Source organism: Tamandua tetradactyla, chromosome 16 (genome assembly GCF_023851605.1).
Source record: "Tamandua tetradactyla isolate mTamTet1 chromosome 16, mTamTet1.pri, whole genome shotgun sequence".
Taxonomy (NCBI): domain Eukaryota; kingdom Metazoa; phylum Chordata; class Mammalia; order Pilosa; family Myrmecophagidae; genus Tamandua; species Tamandua tetradactyla.
Window position 1 is genome coordinate 74306151 of NC_135342.1, and position 14219 is coordinate 74320369.

The following is a 14219-nucleotide window of genomic DNA, read 5'->3' on the forward strand; positions in this document are numbered from 1 at the left end:
TCTAGAACATCTCATGATAGAATTGGAGAGTGTGACGTTTTCCTTTGTTGGCCTTAGTCCTACTCTAAAGTTTCATTGTATTCATGGAAGAATTTTCAGAAAATGCCTTGCACCACCAATGCTGCTCAAATTACCCCATGTGCATAAGTCATGTGTGTGACTGATACACAAAGCCACTTATGAAACTTCTGAATTCTTAGGTTTTCATGAATGAACAAATATCAAATATTGTATGTATGACTCTGAGTTCCCTCAAAAGCCTAGTCTTGAAAGGGCAGTGGACAGGAGACCCATTACTGAGGTCATTAAGTGCTGGGTGTTCACTTATTGAAAGCTTAATGCACATCAGGCTTTGTGCTAGGCTCAGACAATACAAGGATAATGTTACTTATCCTTCTGATCTCTCCATCCATCCATCCCTCCTTCCATCCATCCATCTATCCATCTATCCATCATCTATCTCTCCCCCTTCCATCCATCCAACCACTCATGATCCATCCATTATCCCTCCATCCATGATCCATCCATCCCTCCATGATCCACCCATCCATCCATGATCTATCCATCCATCCATCATCCATCACGATCCAGCCATCCATCATCCATCCCTACATCATCCCTCCAGCCATCATGCATCACCATCCATCTATCCATCATCCATCCAACCATTTTTTATATAGAGAGCCTAAAAACACTTTTTAGTAGCCCAGGGTACATGCTAAGGGACATTGCATAAACAGTAATTTCTAAAGCTTCTTTACAATACCTTCTAGGCTCAACATATCTTTATGCCTTATAGACACAGCAGTAGTGTCAACCCTTTAAATTATATGTGGAGCCACTTACAGGTGACAAAAAGAACCAAAGTTATTCTCCACCTGCTCTAAGTAAGAAACAAACTTGAGAATCTGAACGGAAAAAGTAAACTGTTGATGTGAATATGATTCCTCAACACTTTATACATATTGTATTTTTGTTTTTAGGAAGTGAAATTCCCATGGAATATTTTTTCCTCATTGGTATCTCTTCAGATCTCCAGTGGTAACTACTATATGGGGAATGCACTGTGATTATTCAGTTTCACTTAAGGAAGAATAAAATTCCCCCACCCCCAATGACTTCACTGAGCTTTTGTAAGGCTTCGCAATGATGGAAGAAATTTCATGTCTGTTTGAATGGGGTCATTCACAATGGTCTCCATATCATTCCATGAGAACTTACTGATTTGGATGGGATTACACAGCCTTTTAGGGTTTTACAGATGCATTTAGAACATTGTTTGGGGGCTCATGTGCCCTTTTGAGGCAATGAGTATGCCATATGCACTTTCAGTATACTTTCCTTCCAAAGCATTGTACTTTCATCATTCTTCAACATGCTGATCTCCCCCTAGTAGATATAAAATTTGTCTGGCTGGTCACCTAATTTATTCAAATACATTGATGTATTCTAACTGCAAGTGCCCGTGTTGTAATATTCTTGTCTATCCAGATTTTGTACAAAATGCTTATGTTATGCAACCAAAGGTCAGAGAGAGAAAAGACATATTAAACCAATGAAAGAGAAGGAGTAGAAGCACTGGGCAAATAAACCCAGTGCTTCAAATTGTGCTTATGGTAGTGTCTTGTAGGAACAGAAGCAGAGATGTGTGATGGGACTAGAAACAGTGACAGAGCTGAGTCAGACTGCTGTGCTGGGTTTTGAAGTTCACTGGTATGAAGTTGTTAAGGCTGGAGTTAAGGTCATATACCCTTACAGAATGTTTTGGGTTAGGGAATAAATCTGACAACATTTTCAGGAGCAGGGATTTTCTCAAAGGGAGTCAGCACTTATATTTTGTCCTAAATAACTCTACATAGATATTTTGTTTGGGAGCGCTATTTCTGCTCTCTAAGTTTCTGTTTTCTCATCTGTAAAATGTCAGAGTTACATCAAAGGACCACAGAACTGCTGTTTTTGAAGTTCACAAGTCTTTAAACATATCGTTATTTTTCACAGCCCTTTCCATGATAAAGCATATGGCTGTGCCTAACCCATTGCTTAGGAAATGGTCGATACTGAGTGAGCCTTATTTTCCTTTTTATTCCCTTTTCACAAGCCATCAACATACCTGTGGACTACAATTCCTGCTGTAGAAAAACCAAGTTTCAATCCAGACATCTACCAACATTTATTTTATCATTTTAGCTGAGAGACATTTTGTACAATGCTTTGAGATTTCCACTGGGAATGAAAAGTCTTGCCCAAGGATTGGCAGAGTCAGGATGAGATCCCAGCACTCCTGAATTTCCAGCATCACTCTTTCTACTACCCTGCCCTGCCAGTCCTTCCTTATCCCCAATAAGACGTAGTTTACTTGTTTATGAAATGGACTCCCTCCATCACTGGAGGCTCGATTCCAGGGGAGGTCTGTTGAAGAGTCTGGCACCTGCATGCAATAAATAGATACACCTACTGCTATTATTACTAATCACTGGCTTACTAAGAGAATTCATAAAAACATATAAGTTGGCTTGTTTTGCTTCTGAGAACCAGAGGTGAAGGCTTGCTCCTTAGAGGAAGTTTTGTGGCTTAGAAAGAGAGAGAGAGAAAATCACACACCAATGTGACCTTTTCCTCCAACTGTTGTACAGCTCACAAAACTAATTAGCTGGGTTCTAATTGGGTTGAAGTCTGGGTGTAATTGTGAAAAGTCACTCTGTGAAGATGACACAGTCCACAGGGTTCCCTATTTGTTCTCTCTCAGTAACTTCAGTATTAAATTTGTTCAGTTTGCTGGGCACAAGCTGACTTTTCAGATGGGATGGCCTGGCAACTCCTTCTGGGCCCCTGGACCCAGCTGTGTCCTCCAGCAACCAGGAAGTCAGGAGGGGTCCCAGGGATGGCAAGGGAGGCCACAGCCATGGGTTCTCCTTGGACACACCCACTGTTTTTTGTCCAAGTTAGGAGAAAAAAAAATTAAAAGTCCACTGTGGGTCAGCCATGATGGGCCACGTGCCAAGGAGGTGGGAGAGATGGGGCCTGGGAAATGAGGACCTATGTGAGGCAGAAGCCTGGGAAATGAAGCCACCCTGGCGCCGGGTCCCTGAGGGGACTGCGGGGGAGTGTTGCTGGGTGAGGAGCCTGGAGCTCAGACCAGCGTGTGGTGAGCATCCTCCCACACCAAGAAACCAAGATGACTGGGTGGCACCGAGGGCAGCAGCTCACAGTGTGAGGAGGAGGTGAAGGCTTGGAAAACAAAACCTGCCTCTGCCTTGTCTCCCTCGCTGGGAAGCCAGGGTGAGAGGAAGGGTCTGGTTGAGGGCATGGAGCCACTGAAACCACTTCACTTTTGAATGACTGGACTTGAGGTCTAACCTAAGCCTTGAGAAATCCTAAGTAAACAACCCCTTTAATTCTAGTGCAGACTGGAGATGATTTTTGAAGATAAAAGGAAATAATGACCCAAATCATTTATTCTCCTTTCCAGTGCACCCGAAGGCATACTTTATAGGTATACTTTATATGGACACTCTAAACAAAGCCATTTGCATGATAATTAAGGTAGTTGTTAATGTTATGGATTGTTGCTGTTATTCGGTAGCAGGTCTCTTTGCAACCATGTGATACAAGCCCAAGGATGACAAGTAGATACAATGAGGATGACAAAGGGTAATGGAATGAGCTGGATTCTCAGTGATAGTGGCCATGGCATCAAACCTGGAATCACCCTACCTACAGATGTTTTACAGTTTTAGGTAATTGAATACCTCTGGTTTATAAGCTCTGTGAGTTGCATGCTTTGTTACTTGCAGCTGAAAGCATTCAACTCCCATAGCTCCTTCAGAGCCTTCACTAACATGCCCCACCTCCTAATTGACTGAGGTTACCCTAAATGCCTTTTTCATCTCCTTTTACAGACTTGACTATCTTTCTGGGTTTTTTGGTACACATCTGTTAGGTCTTTGAGAGCAGAGCTGATGTCTTATCATAACTATCTCCAAACTGGTGTAGTAGAAAACGGTTTATTAAATGAATGAATTGATGGATGAATGAATAATCAAGTTAATGACTTTAGAGGGTAGCTAATGCTGTGATATAAAAGAGCATGTTTCTCAGGTGGCCCCTGGGATCAGAGATTTCCTTGTCTCAGGATCCAGTGAGGAAGGCTGCCTTCTGCTTCATCCATGAAAACTCCTTGTGAGGAGGGAAGCCTGGCCATTGTTATGATAATTAAAACCAGATTAACGCGTCCATCCCCAAAATAAAAGCACAAGGAAATCTTGATCACTAATGTTGATGAATTACATGCTCCTGGGCCTTTTTCTTCCTATCCTCGTTTCTCATCAGCATAAAAGAATGTGTTTTGTTTTATTTTTTTTTGACTTTCCCAGAAGTCATACTTACATGTGCACAAGAAGCTAAGACACATTTATCAGTAAAGGATACACCACGTTCCTCACCCTGTACATTGAAGACTACCTGGAGAGGCCATTCTGCCATGAAATGTGCCATATCCTTTCCATGAAAAACCCACGTTTTCAGTGCTTTGTAGACCTGAGCCTGCTCTGCTAGAATCCATGGGGTCAAAAGTCACCATCTTCTGGAAACAGTGAATGAAGCCCTCGAGAAGAAAGTTTTTGAGTGCTGAAAAAAAAGCCATTGTCCCCCAAGCCTTTTTTTCCCTGCACTCCAAATATGGAAGAAGGAGGCAGATTTTGAGAAACCAATTATGTAATTATTGCTTGTGAGACTAGAAAGGAATCATCCAGTGCAGGGGCTGCAACCCCCATGGAAAAATCAACATCAACCTTGTAGCTCTCTCCTTCAGCCTCGCTACCATCAGGCTCCTCACTATGTCTATTGAATCTTGAGTCCATCCTCACCCCTTTCCTTTTTGTAAAACAGCTTCATTGAGATATAGTTCACATACCACAGAATTCACCCATTTAGAGTGTACTGCTTCATGTTTTGCATATATTCACAAGGACATCAACCACCAACATTATATAATTTCAGAAAATTTTCATCACCTCCCCGCCGCCCCCCAAAAACAAACAAACAAACAAACAAACAAACCAACCCACACCTATTAAAACTCACTTGCCATTCCTTTCACCTCCCAGGTCCTGGCAACCAATTTAATCTACTTCTCGTGTCTTTAGATGTACCTATTCTGGGCATTTCATGCTCATGGAATCATGTAATATGTATCCTTTTGTGTCTGGCTTCTTTCACTTAGCATAATGTCTTCAAGGTTCATACTGTAACATGTATCATAAATTCATTCCTTTTTATCATATGGCTATACCATATTTTGTTTATCCATTCATCCGTTAATGGTCACTTGAATTGTTTCCATCTTTTGGCTATTGAAAATAATACTGCTACGGGTGGGCCATGGTGGCTTAGCAGGCAGAGTTCTTGCCTGCCATGCCAGAGACCCGGGTTCAATTTCTAGTGCCTGCCCATGAAAAAAAAAACATGTTGCTATGAACATTCATGTACAGGTTTTGGTGTGGACATATGCTTCCTAGGAGTGGAACTGCTGGGTCTTATGGTGACTCTATGTTTAATTGAGAAACTTCCAGAATGTTTTCCATCTTTTCCAAATTCTTTCTTGGGATCACACAGAAGTCTCCTGGGTGTTCCCATTGTCTCTGCTGTTGTCCCCTCCCTCTGGTTAATTCTCCTCACCTCAGCAGTAGGGAGCAAAGGCACACATCCAGCAAATACTTTCGAGCTAGTATGGTGAACAAGAAGGACGAGTTCACTGTCATGTAAACTGGTATTAAAACATAAATCGGCTCATATTACCTGCTGCATAAAATGTCTCATCACCCCTAGAATAAAAGCACAGCCCCCTTACAAAGGTCTAGATGGTCCCTAGGTCTCCCTGCTTTGCTCTCCCACATATTGTGTATATCCCTATCACTTGGATCTTCTTGAGCACTGGGCTCTTTCCTGCATTGAACCTTTGTGGATAAATTGTGTTTCCTAGCCTAGATTAGAACATGCCATTCTTCACAAGCTTGGCCAAATGAAAGAGTGAATAAATCTAATTCAATGTATTCACTATGTTAACTTGCTCAAGGCCACACAGCTGGTTGATTCTCATATCAAGGACTATTTTTTTTTTATCTGTCTTCCAGGTGATCCCCTCATCTATTAGCCTCATTTGCAGATTCTCTCCTACCTCTCTATCAGGTTTCCTCAACCTCAGCACTATCGACATTTGGGGCTTGATAACTCTTTGTTGTGAAAGGCAACCTGAGCAGTGGAGAATGTTCAGCGACATCCCTGGCCCCTACCCCACTGTGACAACCAAAAATATCTCCAGACATGTCAAATGTCCCTCTCAGGGCCAAAACTGTCTTGATTGAGAACCACTGCTCTATAGCTATTTTGTTTTTCAGTGAATTTTAGTGCTCAGAGCATTTTCATCACCTTTTACCAGAGAGAGTCTTACCTGATCCCCTTTTAATAAAGTAGCAATTGAGTCATATACAAATTCAGAAGGAATTTCAACATTAAAGTTGGAATACAAAAGGATTTTATGATTTATCTGCAGTTAATGAGAATATTTATCAGATTCCCTATACTTCTAGAATTTTGGTCAATAAATATCAACTTAATAGGATTACCAGAAATCCTGGATCAGATAGGTAGTGTGATTCCAAGCGGTGGCAGGTAATAGAGTGGTTTCTTGTCTCCCTGTAAGTAGCCATTTTTCTCAAAGCATTTTTCCTTGATTCATTCTTTCCAAGGATCAGAACTTTAGAACAGTTATAATAACAGGAAAGATGGAACTGATTATCAGAGAAAGAGATCCTATGATAAACGGGGTGCATGGTTAAGTGATTTATGGTCATCTTAACAGCTTGCACCTCCCTATACCCTCAGCTTTAGGATTGAGTCTGAGAAGCAGAATTTAACACACTTACTCTGACCCCGTGACTTTCCAGCTCTAACGTACTACCCAGCTCCTACAATGCTGTTCCACCTTGGGAGATGAGACTGGAATCCCATTTGTAACTCCCCTGAAGATATGAGTCATCTTAGCTGGAGAAGTCCAAATAAAAAATTCATCTCCCCCCATCCCCACCCGGCAGAATCAATAAATTTGCATGACGCATATTAAACATTTAATTAAAACTCAATGCTAAAGTATTTTCAGGAAGTTATAAAGAAGCTTTCTGGGGAGGTCTAGGAGCCAGGGGTGTTGGTAAGTTTGCTAAGGCCTGCCACTGTCCTTCAGGAACCAGGCTCCAGCCTCCTTCTGTTTCTCCTCAAGACCTGGGCTGCTTTGCAGGTGTTAGAGCAGCTTCATGTAAAGATTTGATGATGTTCAGATGACTGCTAATGTTACAGACCTCTGAGCCTTTAAGGGCAAACTGCCTCTGGCCAGAATCACACTCCTTGCCCCTCCCACAGAGGGAAGGGAGATGGGTGCTTAGCGCAGAGCCAGCATTGGAGAGATATAAGGATTCCAAGAGCAATTTGAAGCTTAAGGGAGAAAGTGCTTAGAGACAGAATTTTGCTCCTTTGACTCTAATTGCCAGTAAGACTTCCTGGGGTCTTTGGAGCTGGATGCATTTCTGAGCTTAGAAGCCAGTCTCCAACAATGTGGTGCTCTCTCTCTCTCACGGCGGGGTGAAACCTTATTTAGTAACTGTATTAATTGAAGCTCCACTTCGAGTGGATTGATGGAATTCATATCAGAACGTCCCCTCACTGTTAGAAATTTTCCTCACTGACATCCTCTGCCCTTTCCAACAGGAACTGAACTTCACTGCTGATTTTTTTGTTTGCTCTTCATTTGTACATTCACCCATTTGTTCACTTTTCATTCTATAAAAATCAATTTAGAACCTACTGTGTATCATACACTGTATTAAATGTCAGGTACTGTTCCAAATGACCTATATGCACCTTCTTTAAACTCCTTAAGGACCCTGGGAGTTATGGTAGAAATTTCTCCCACTCTGTGTCAGTCTTTCTGCTTGTTTTTCTATCTGCTTATCCTTTATTAGGAGCCCTGGTTTCTTTCACTGCCTGCTGCTTTCTGTGTTTCCCTCCATAGACCCTTAAGTGACTGCATTTTACAATGGTGGATATCACAATTTGGGTATACATGTTGGTATCTTTTTTCATTAAATTTAAAATATGGTCCCTAACTCTTGCTCCAGCCTCAGTTTGAGGCATATACATATAGCTTTCTTCTTCTACCTGGCACATTCCCTCCCACCCCAGGGCTTTTGCACATGCTATTTCTCCATGCCTCACTTTCTCCAATCCTATTCATCCAGTTGATTCCTGTTACTTTCAAATCCAAGCTCAATTGCCTCTTCTGATGAGAAGATTCCATGGCCTTTCTCACAAGGGAAAAATAAAACTCAGCCCAAGCTCTAAGCAATGCAATAATTTTATACCTATTGATTCTTTATTGGTAGGATTGTTGGTTGAGTGTGAGGGCCAGCCAACTGCAGCTCACAGGTCAAATTTGGACCATGGCCAGGTTTTGTATGGCTTGTAAGCTGAGAATTGTTTTTACATTTTTAAGAGGTGTTTTGAAAAATATGGAGGAGGAAGAGGAGGAGGAGAAGAAGAAAAGGAAGAACCAGAGACCACGTGGCCCATAAAGCCTAACATATCTGTTGTCTGGCCCTTTACAGGTAATGTTTGCCAACACCTGGCATGGTGGATGTGACCTTAAGAGACTGTATGGTCTATAGGAAAGGATGTTCTGCCTTGCTCACCAATTGTTCCTCAGCGTTTAACATAATGGCTAGCACATGACAGGGATGGAATTATGTGGTTGGATAACAAAATGAAGGAAGGAAGAGATCCCAGCTCCCAGCTCCCTACCCTCTACTTGCCTCTGAGGCTTCTTCAGGTCTCCATCCTCACCCCTTCAGTCGTAGACTTCCCTTCAGTCATGACTCTGGCCCTATGATACTGCCTCTCACTCACATCCAAATCATTCAGTTACTTTCCCCAAATTTCCATCCACTCCTATATTTCAAGGGGTCAAAATACCCCTTGTAAAATGTAAACCTGATTATGTCTCCATCCTTCTTAAAATCCCCCTGCAACTCCCCATCATCTTTGAGGTGAAGTCCAACCCCCGTAGCATGGCAGAGAAAGAGCTTCAACATTGGTCCCCAGCTGGTATCTCTGCTGCGGCTGGACCCTCTGCAAGCCCAGGTAAAAACACATGACTCCAGTCATGTGTGGTTCCCAACTGACTATTCCCACATCCTCCCTCCTCTTTTTGGGTAACTCTCACTGGCCTTCAGGTCTCAGCTCAGTTCCCATCTCCTCTGGGAATTTTTCCCTGATCATCTCAGGCCATGTTAAATATTCTTCTCCTTGCCCTTAAAGAGCCTTGACTTATTTCTTTCATAGCACTTACAATCCCATAACGCAATTACCCAGTGTTTAAGTCTTTCCCTCCAGTGTGGGAGTTTCCTGAGGACAGAAATGGTGCCCTAAATCCTCTTGTATTCCCTGCACTATCCATGGTCTGTAGTCCACGTTAAGCATTCAGACATGAGACCCATGAACTGAATGAATAAATGATGTCCAAAAGTTATTTCCAGTTAACGTGGGGGAAGACTCACAGAATTTTTTGAAATGTCTAAAATACTTTTTTTTTCTTCCCAATGCCACAACAGTGCAGCAGTTTCCTTTATAAATCACTGATAATTTACAGAAGGGACTTTTTACTTTCCTCGATTTCCAATACTAGTGATGCTAAGTGGGTGGGAGGAAGAGGCCCTCAGATATCAGGCAGAGAAGGTGTTTGAAGAACCTCAGCTCCCCACTGGATCAGCTCTCATGTACTCTGTGTGTGTGTATGTGTGGGAGGGGTGGTCTCAGGGATGGAAAGCCTGCAGGCTCAGGAGATCTGAAAGTCTGCATCAAGGAGATTAAAACATTTTCAGTAAGGCACAACCCCTATGTATATAAACAACCAGTAGAGAGCACTTGGAAAATAATCCTGCCCATGGTGGGTGAATATAATGAACTTGTTACTTATGTATTTTTCTATTTTAGTATCTGAAATGATTATTATAATATTATTTGCCCAATAAATAAAATCATTATTTGGTAATCAGAGGCATCTCTACTTGGATCCCTGGAATGGAAGTCGGTTGTATGATGAATTGTGTTTTTCAGGCCCATGTCCAACAAGCTGAAGATGACAGCAAAAACTTAATGAGCACCTATGAGGGGAGAGGGAAAGGTGGTTACTTATGTTTCAGAATAAGGTGCCAAAAAGTTAGTGGTCAGAGGGAGACACCAGTTCAAATTTAGCCTGCTTGGATCCAGCTGTCTTATTTTGGTCAAATTTATGTCCTGTCTCCTAGACCTTGGCTTCTTTACCTACCACTCCAAGTTACTACAAATATTTAATGACAGTGTATGTACTGTGCTCAGCATAATGCCTGGCATGTAAAAATTGCTCAATTTATATTAGCTATTGTACTAGACAAAATCCTGACATGACTCCCCAAGATTTCCAGCCATAATCTCCAGGACTGTGAATGTGATTTATGCTTGTGATTAAGTCATATTCCCTGGAAGAAGAGACTTTGGCAGATGTCCTTAAGGTTAGTAACCAATTAACTTCACAATAGATTATCCAGGTGGATCAAACTAATCCCATGAATCCTTAAAAAACATAGAGTTTTCCCTGGCTGGGAAGTGGTTCAAAGCACAAGAAGGAGAATGAGCAGGTGATGTAGGGGGTGAGGGGTGTAGGTAGTCTCCAGAACCTATGAGGGTCCCTGCTAGGAAATAGAACCTCTGTCCTACAACCTCAAGGGAATAGATTCTGACAACAGCCTGAATGCACTTGGAGGCAGATGCAGAGAACCCAGCTGAGCCCACCGGACTTCAGACTAAAGAACTGTAATGCTACAGAATGATACAGAAAGCCACAGCTAATAAATGGGTGTTGTTTTAAGGTACTAGGTTTGTGGCCATTTGTTACAGAGCAATGCTCTCATTCTTAGTATTCCCTACAAACTCATGTGATCCTTTTAGATATTATTTCCTTTTGGTTATAGGTGAAGAAATGGAAATTCAGAGAAGGTAAGATACCTATTCAAGTCCATACAGGTAGTAATGGAGGCAGAGCTGGATACAAATCCAGATCTTCTGATTGCAAGTGCACACAGCCTTGTTCCAATGGGCTTCAGAATCCTTCTGGTGGGTATAAGTCTGGATGCTCTCTGTAACCCTCTGATACTATGAAGAGGGCAGAGCACCCTCCCATAAAGAACCTTTGTGCAGCCCTTTGGGTAAAGGGAAGCAAGTTGTGAGCCCTGCTAGACTTTAGTGCCCATTAAGCCCTTGCCGGACACCTTGTGCTCTGACCATCTTGTACAGCTAGATGCCGTGTCATGTTTGAGTACAGCTACCACCTTCCAATGGGGAAGAGAGGCAGGAGGCTCCAGTATTCTCCAGTTTATTCTCACCAGCATGCTCTCTGGCTTCTGAACTCTTGGGCTTCCAGGCTGGGCCATATCCCTTGCTAACCTTTAATACCTATTTTGAAGTAAATGGAACGAACTATTCATCCCCCATTGGCTATAGCTTTGTGAAGTCCTAGCTTTCCCACCAGCCACTGCTCTAATTTTATTTCACTTGAATCTGGATCCTGGGGGATTGTGAGGGGAAGATTAATGGTTCCAATGACCATGGTAAGCACTGCATATGGAATACTGACTCAGTTCTTGACCTTCTCGGGATCCTAAGAATGTGATGCTGTTATTGTTTGTTGAATTTCTTTTCAAGGATCATTGGAATAGCCAAAGGGATAAAAACCATCAGTGTTACTTACACCCATACATTTTCCAATGGTTAAGGCCGCTTTGACACCCTAATGAGAACTTGGGACCTAGCAGTCAAAAGTGGTTATCTCTTGAATGGTAACTGACCCAGGTAACTAAGAACTAGAAATACAACCTTCCTAGGACATCTACATCCATCCACCTACTGCCACCAAAAACCCTTCTATGAGAACAGAAACTGCTAACAATGATTGAGCCCCTACTAACTATTGGGCTCTGGTCTCTTCATTAGAATGACCTAAAGCAAGAATTCTTGGTTTGAGGTGCCAGGCCCTTTAGTATTTAGGGGACCACAGATGAACTAATAACATGTAGACAATGCTACTGTGAGGGTGTTATGTCTTTCATCAAATTGTCCGAGGCATCTGTGTCCAAGAAAAATTCTGAAGCATAATCTAAAGGAAGGTCAGAAGAAGAAATTCAGCTATGGGTAATTAAGGGATATTCTGTTATGGTTACAGCTCTGATGCCCTGCAAGGCATCTAGTTAGCAAAGTCCAGCAGTCTGTTAAAAATGCATGACGAGTTCATGAGACAGGTCACAGCTGGAGAACCTAGGCTTCGGGACGAGAGGAGAAGAGGGAGAGGTAGGGGAAATGGAGGTGCCATCCAAAGAGAGAATGCAGAAAAGAGATTAAGGTCAGGATGGTGGGAAGCTTCTAGCTTGCAACCTCTTTTTTCAGTCAAGGACACACTGCTGAAGGTCCAAAGTGACAGCAGGCATTGTAATATATCATGCCCCAAGCCCTTCTTGGGGATGATGAACCCTCCACATTGCCTTCTGACAGCTGTCATTTAACATGCTCACAAATCCCCTCTGCCATATTCACCTGCTGTCCTCCTCACTGTTCTGTCCTTGGGGTCAAGAAGCCAAGTGGCAAAGGACTCTTTTGGTCTCCATGGCACTGTTATTACCCTCACCTTTTTGGGGCAGATCCAACTGTATTTTGAAGAAAGATTATACTAAAGAAAAATGACCAGGATTCTAAAGTCTGGCTTCTTTAGCATTTTCGTAAATCATATTTATAATTTATTTCTCTGATTATGACAATATTTTGTGTTCATTATAGAAAATTTGGAAAATAAATAAAAAGAGAAAGAACAAAGTGAAGGTAAGTACCCAGGAACAGTGGGTATTAGTAGTGATCTCCTCCAGGTCATTTTTGTAATGAATATATGAACAGATATATTCAGGTATGCAAATCTGTAAGTAAACATATTTTTATTACAGATTTGGGATCAGATTGAATGTACTTTTATACCTAATTTTTTTTCTCTTCAAAAATACCATCAGTACCTCTATGGGTCATTGAAGACTCTTTAAAAGAATGACATTTTTGGTCACATAAAATTTAGTCACATGATTATACAGTAAATTGTTTGATTATTTTACTTATTTGGGGACATTAAGTTCTTTCCAATTGTTCTACACCAGGGTCTCTGCCCTGATGGCTGTGACGGTTTCCTAGCTGGTCTCCCTACTTCCACCAAGTGCCCATTCAAAGATTCTCCATACAAGAGGTTAAGAGATCCCTGCAGAATATAAATTGGATTATGCCTCTACTTACAACTTTCCAGTGCCTTCCAATACCCTCCAACTCCTTTCTTCCCCTGGACATCATCATTACACCTTGTCCCCTCCACTCAGTGGGACTAGACACCCTACCCCCCCTCTCCCCATTCCAAGGGCCCAAGTTTCCCTGGCCCCTGAACCCAGCCACCTCCCTCTCACTCTTCAGGTGTCAGCTCAAACACCATCTCTTCCAAAAAGTCCTCCAGGAGTCCTTGACCTAAGGGACCTCCCTGCCCCATTTCTTGCCCAGTCACAGAGTGAGATCTGAAGTTACCTCTTTATTGCTTCTGATCGCCTTCTCCACTCCCCTCCCCCCACCTTGTCTGGCCTATTCATCACTGCATCCCCAGGACACACGAGATGCATGAAATCCAGTTGTACTGTGGGGAATCCAAGTGCACAAAAATCTGCTTCTGGGCACTAAAGGTTGAGAAGTCAAAACACCTTTGACATCTTAAACTTAGGCTACATTTCAACAGCTGGAGTATGGAGAGCAGTTACCAAAATGAATGTGTTAAGGGCTCTTTCTTAGTTGAGATACTTGCTGGCATTTTATTTTTGTTTGGGACTCATGTATAAAAGACATTGCAGATAAAACCCAACTGAGTGTTAACAAGTCAATTAGCCCAGTTCTTTCAATATCAGTAAGTTTAGGGCTCAGATTTGGGCTAAAGCCTTTCATTATATGGATTTTATCCTTAGTTTAATTCAACAGTCCAAAACTTTGGGGCACTCAGACTCTAGGAGTCCCGGAATATTAGTCTCAATAGTCTTCAAGTTATGTATGATATTTGAAGAAAGAAGACT

The 14219-nt window shown here is 42.1% G+C and overlaps 1 long non-coding RNA gene across 1 annotated transcript in view; it reads right to left on the minus strand.

The window, feature by feature from the left end:
- The window catches only part of LOC143659794 (uncharacterized), a 69143-nt gene that overhangs the window by 33011 nt on the left and 21913 nt on the right, over positions 1-14219 (minus strand). The gene's annotated exons all lie outside the window — the stretch shown is intronic.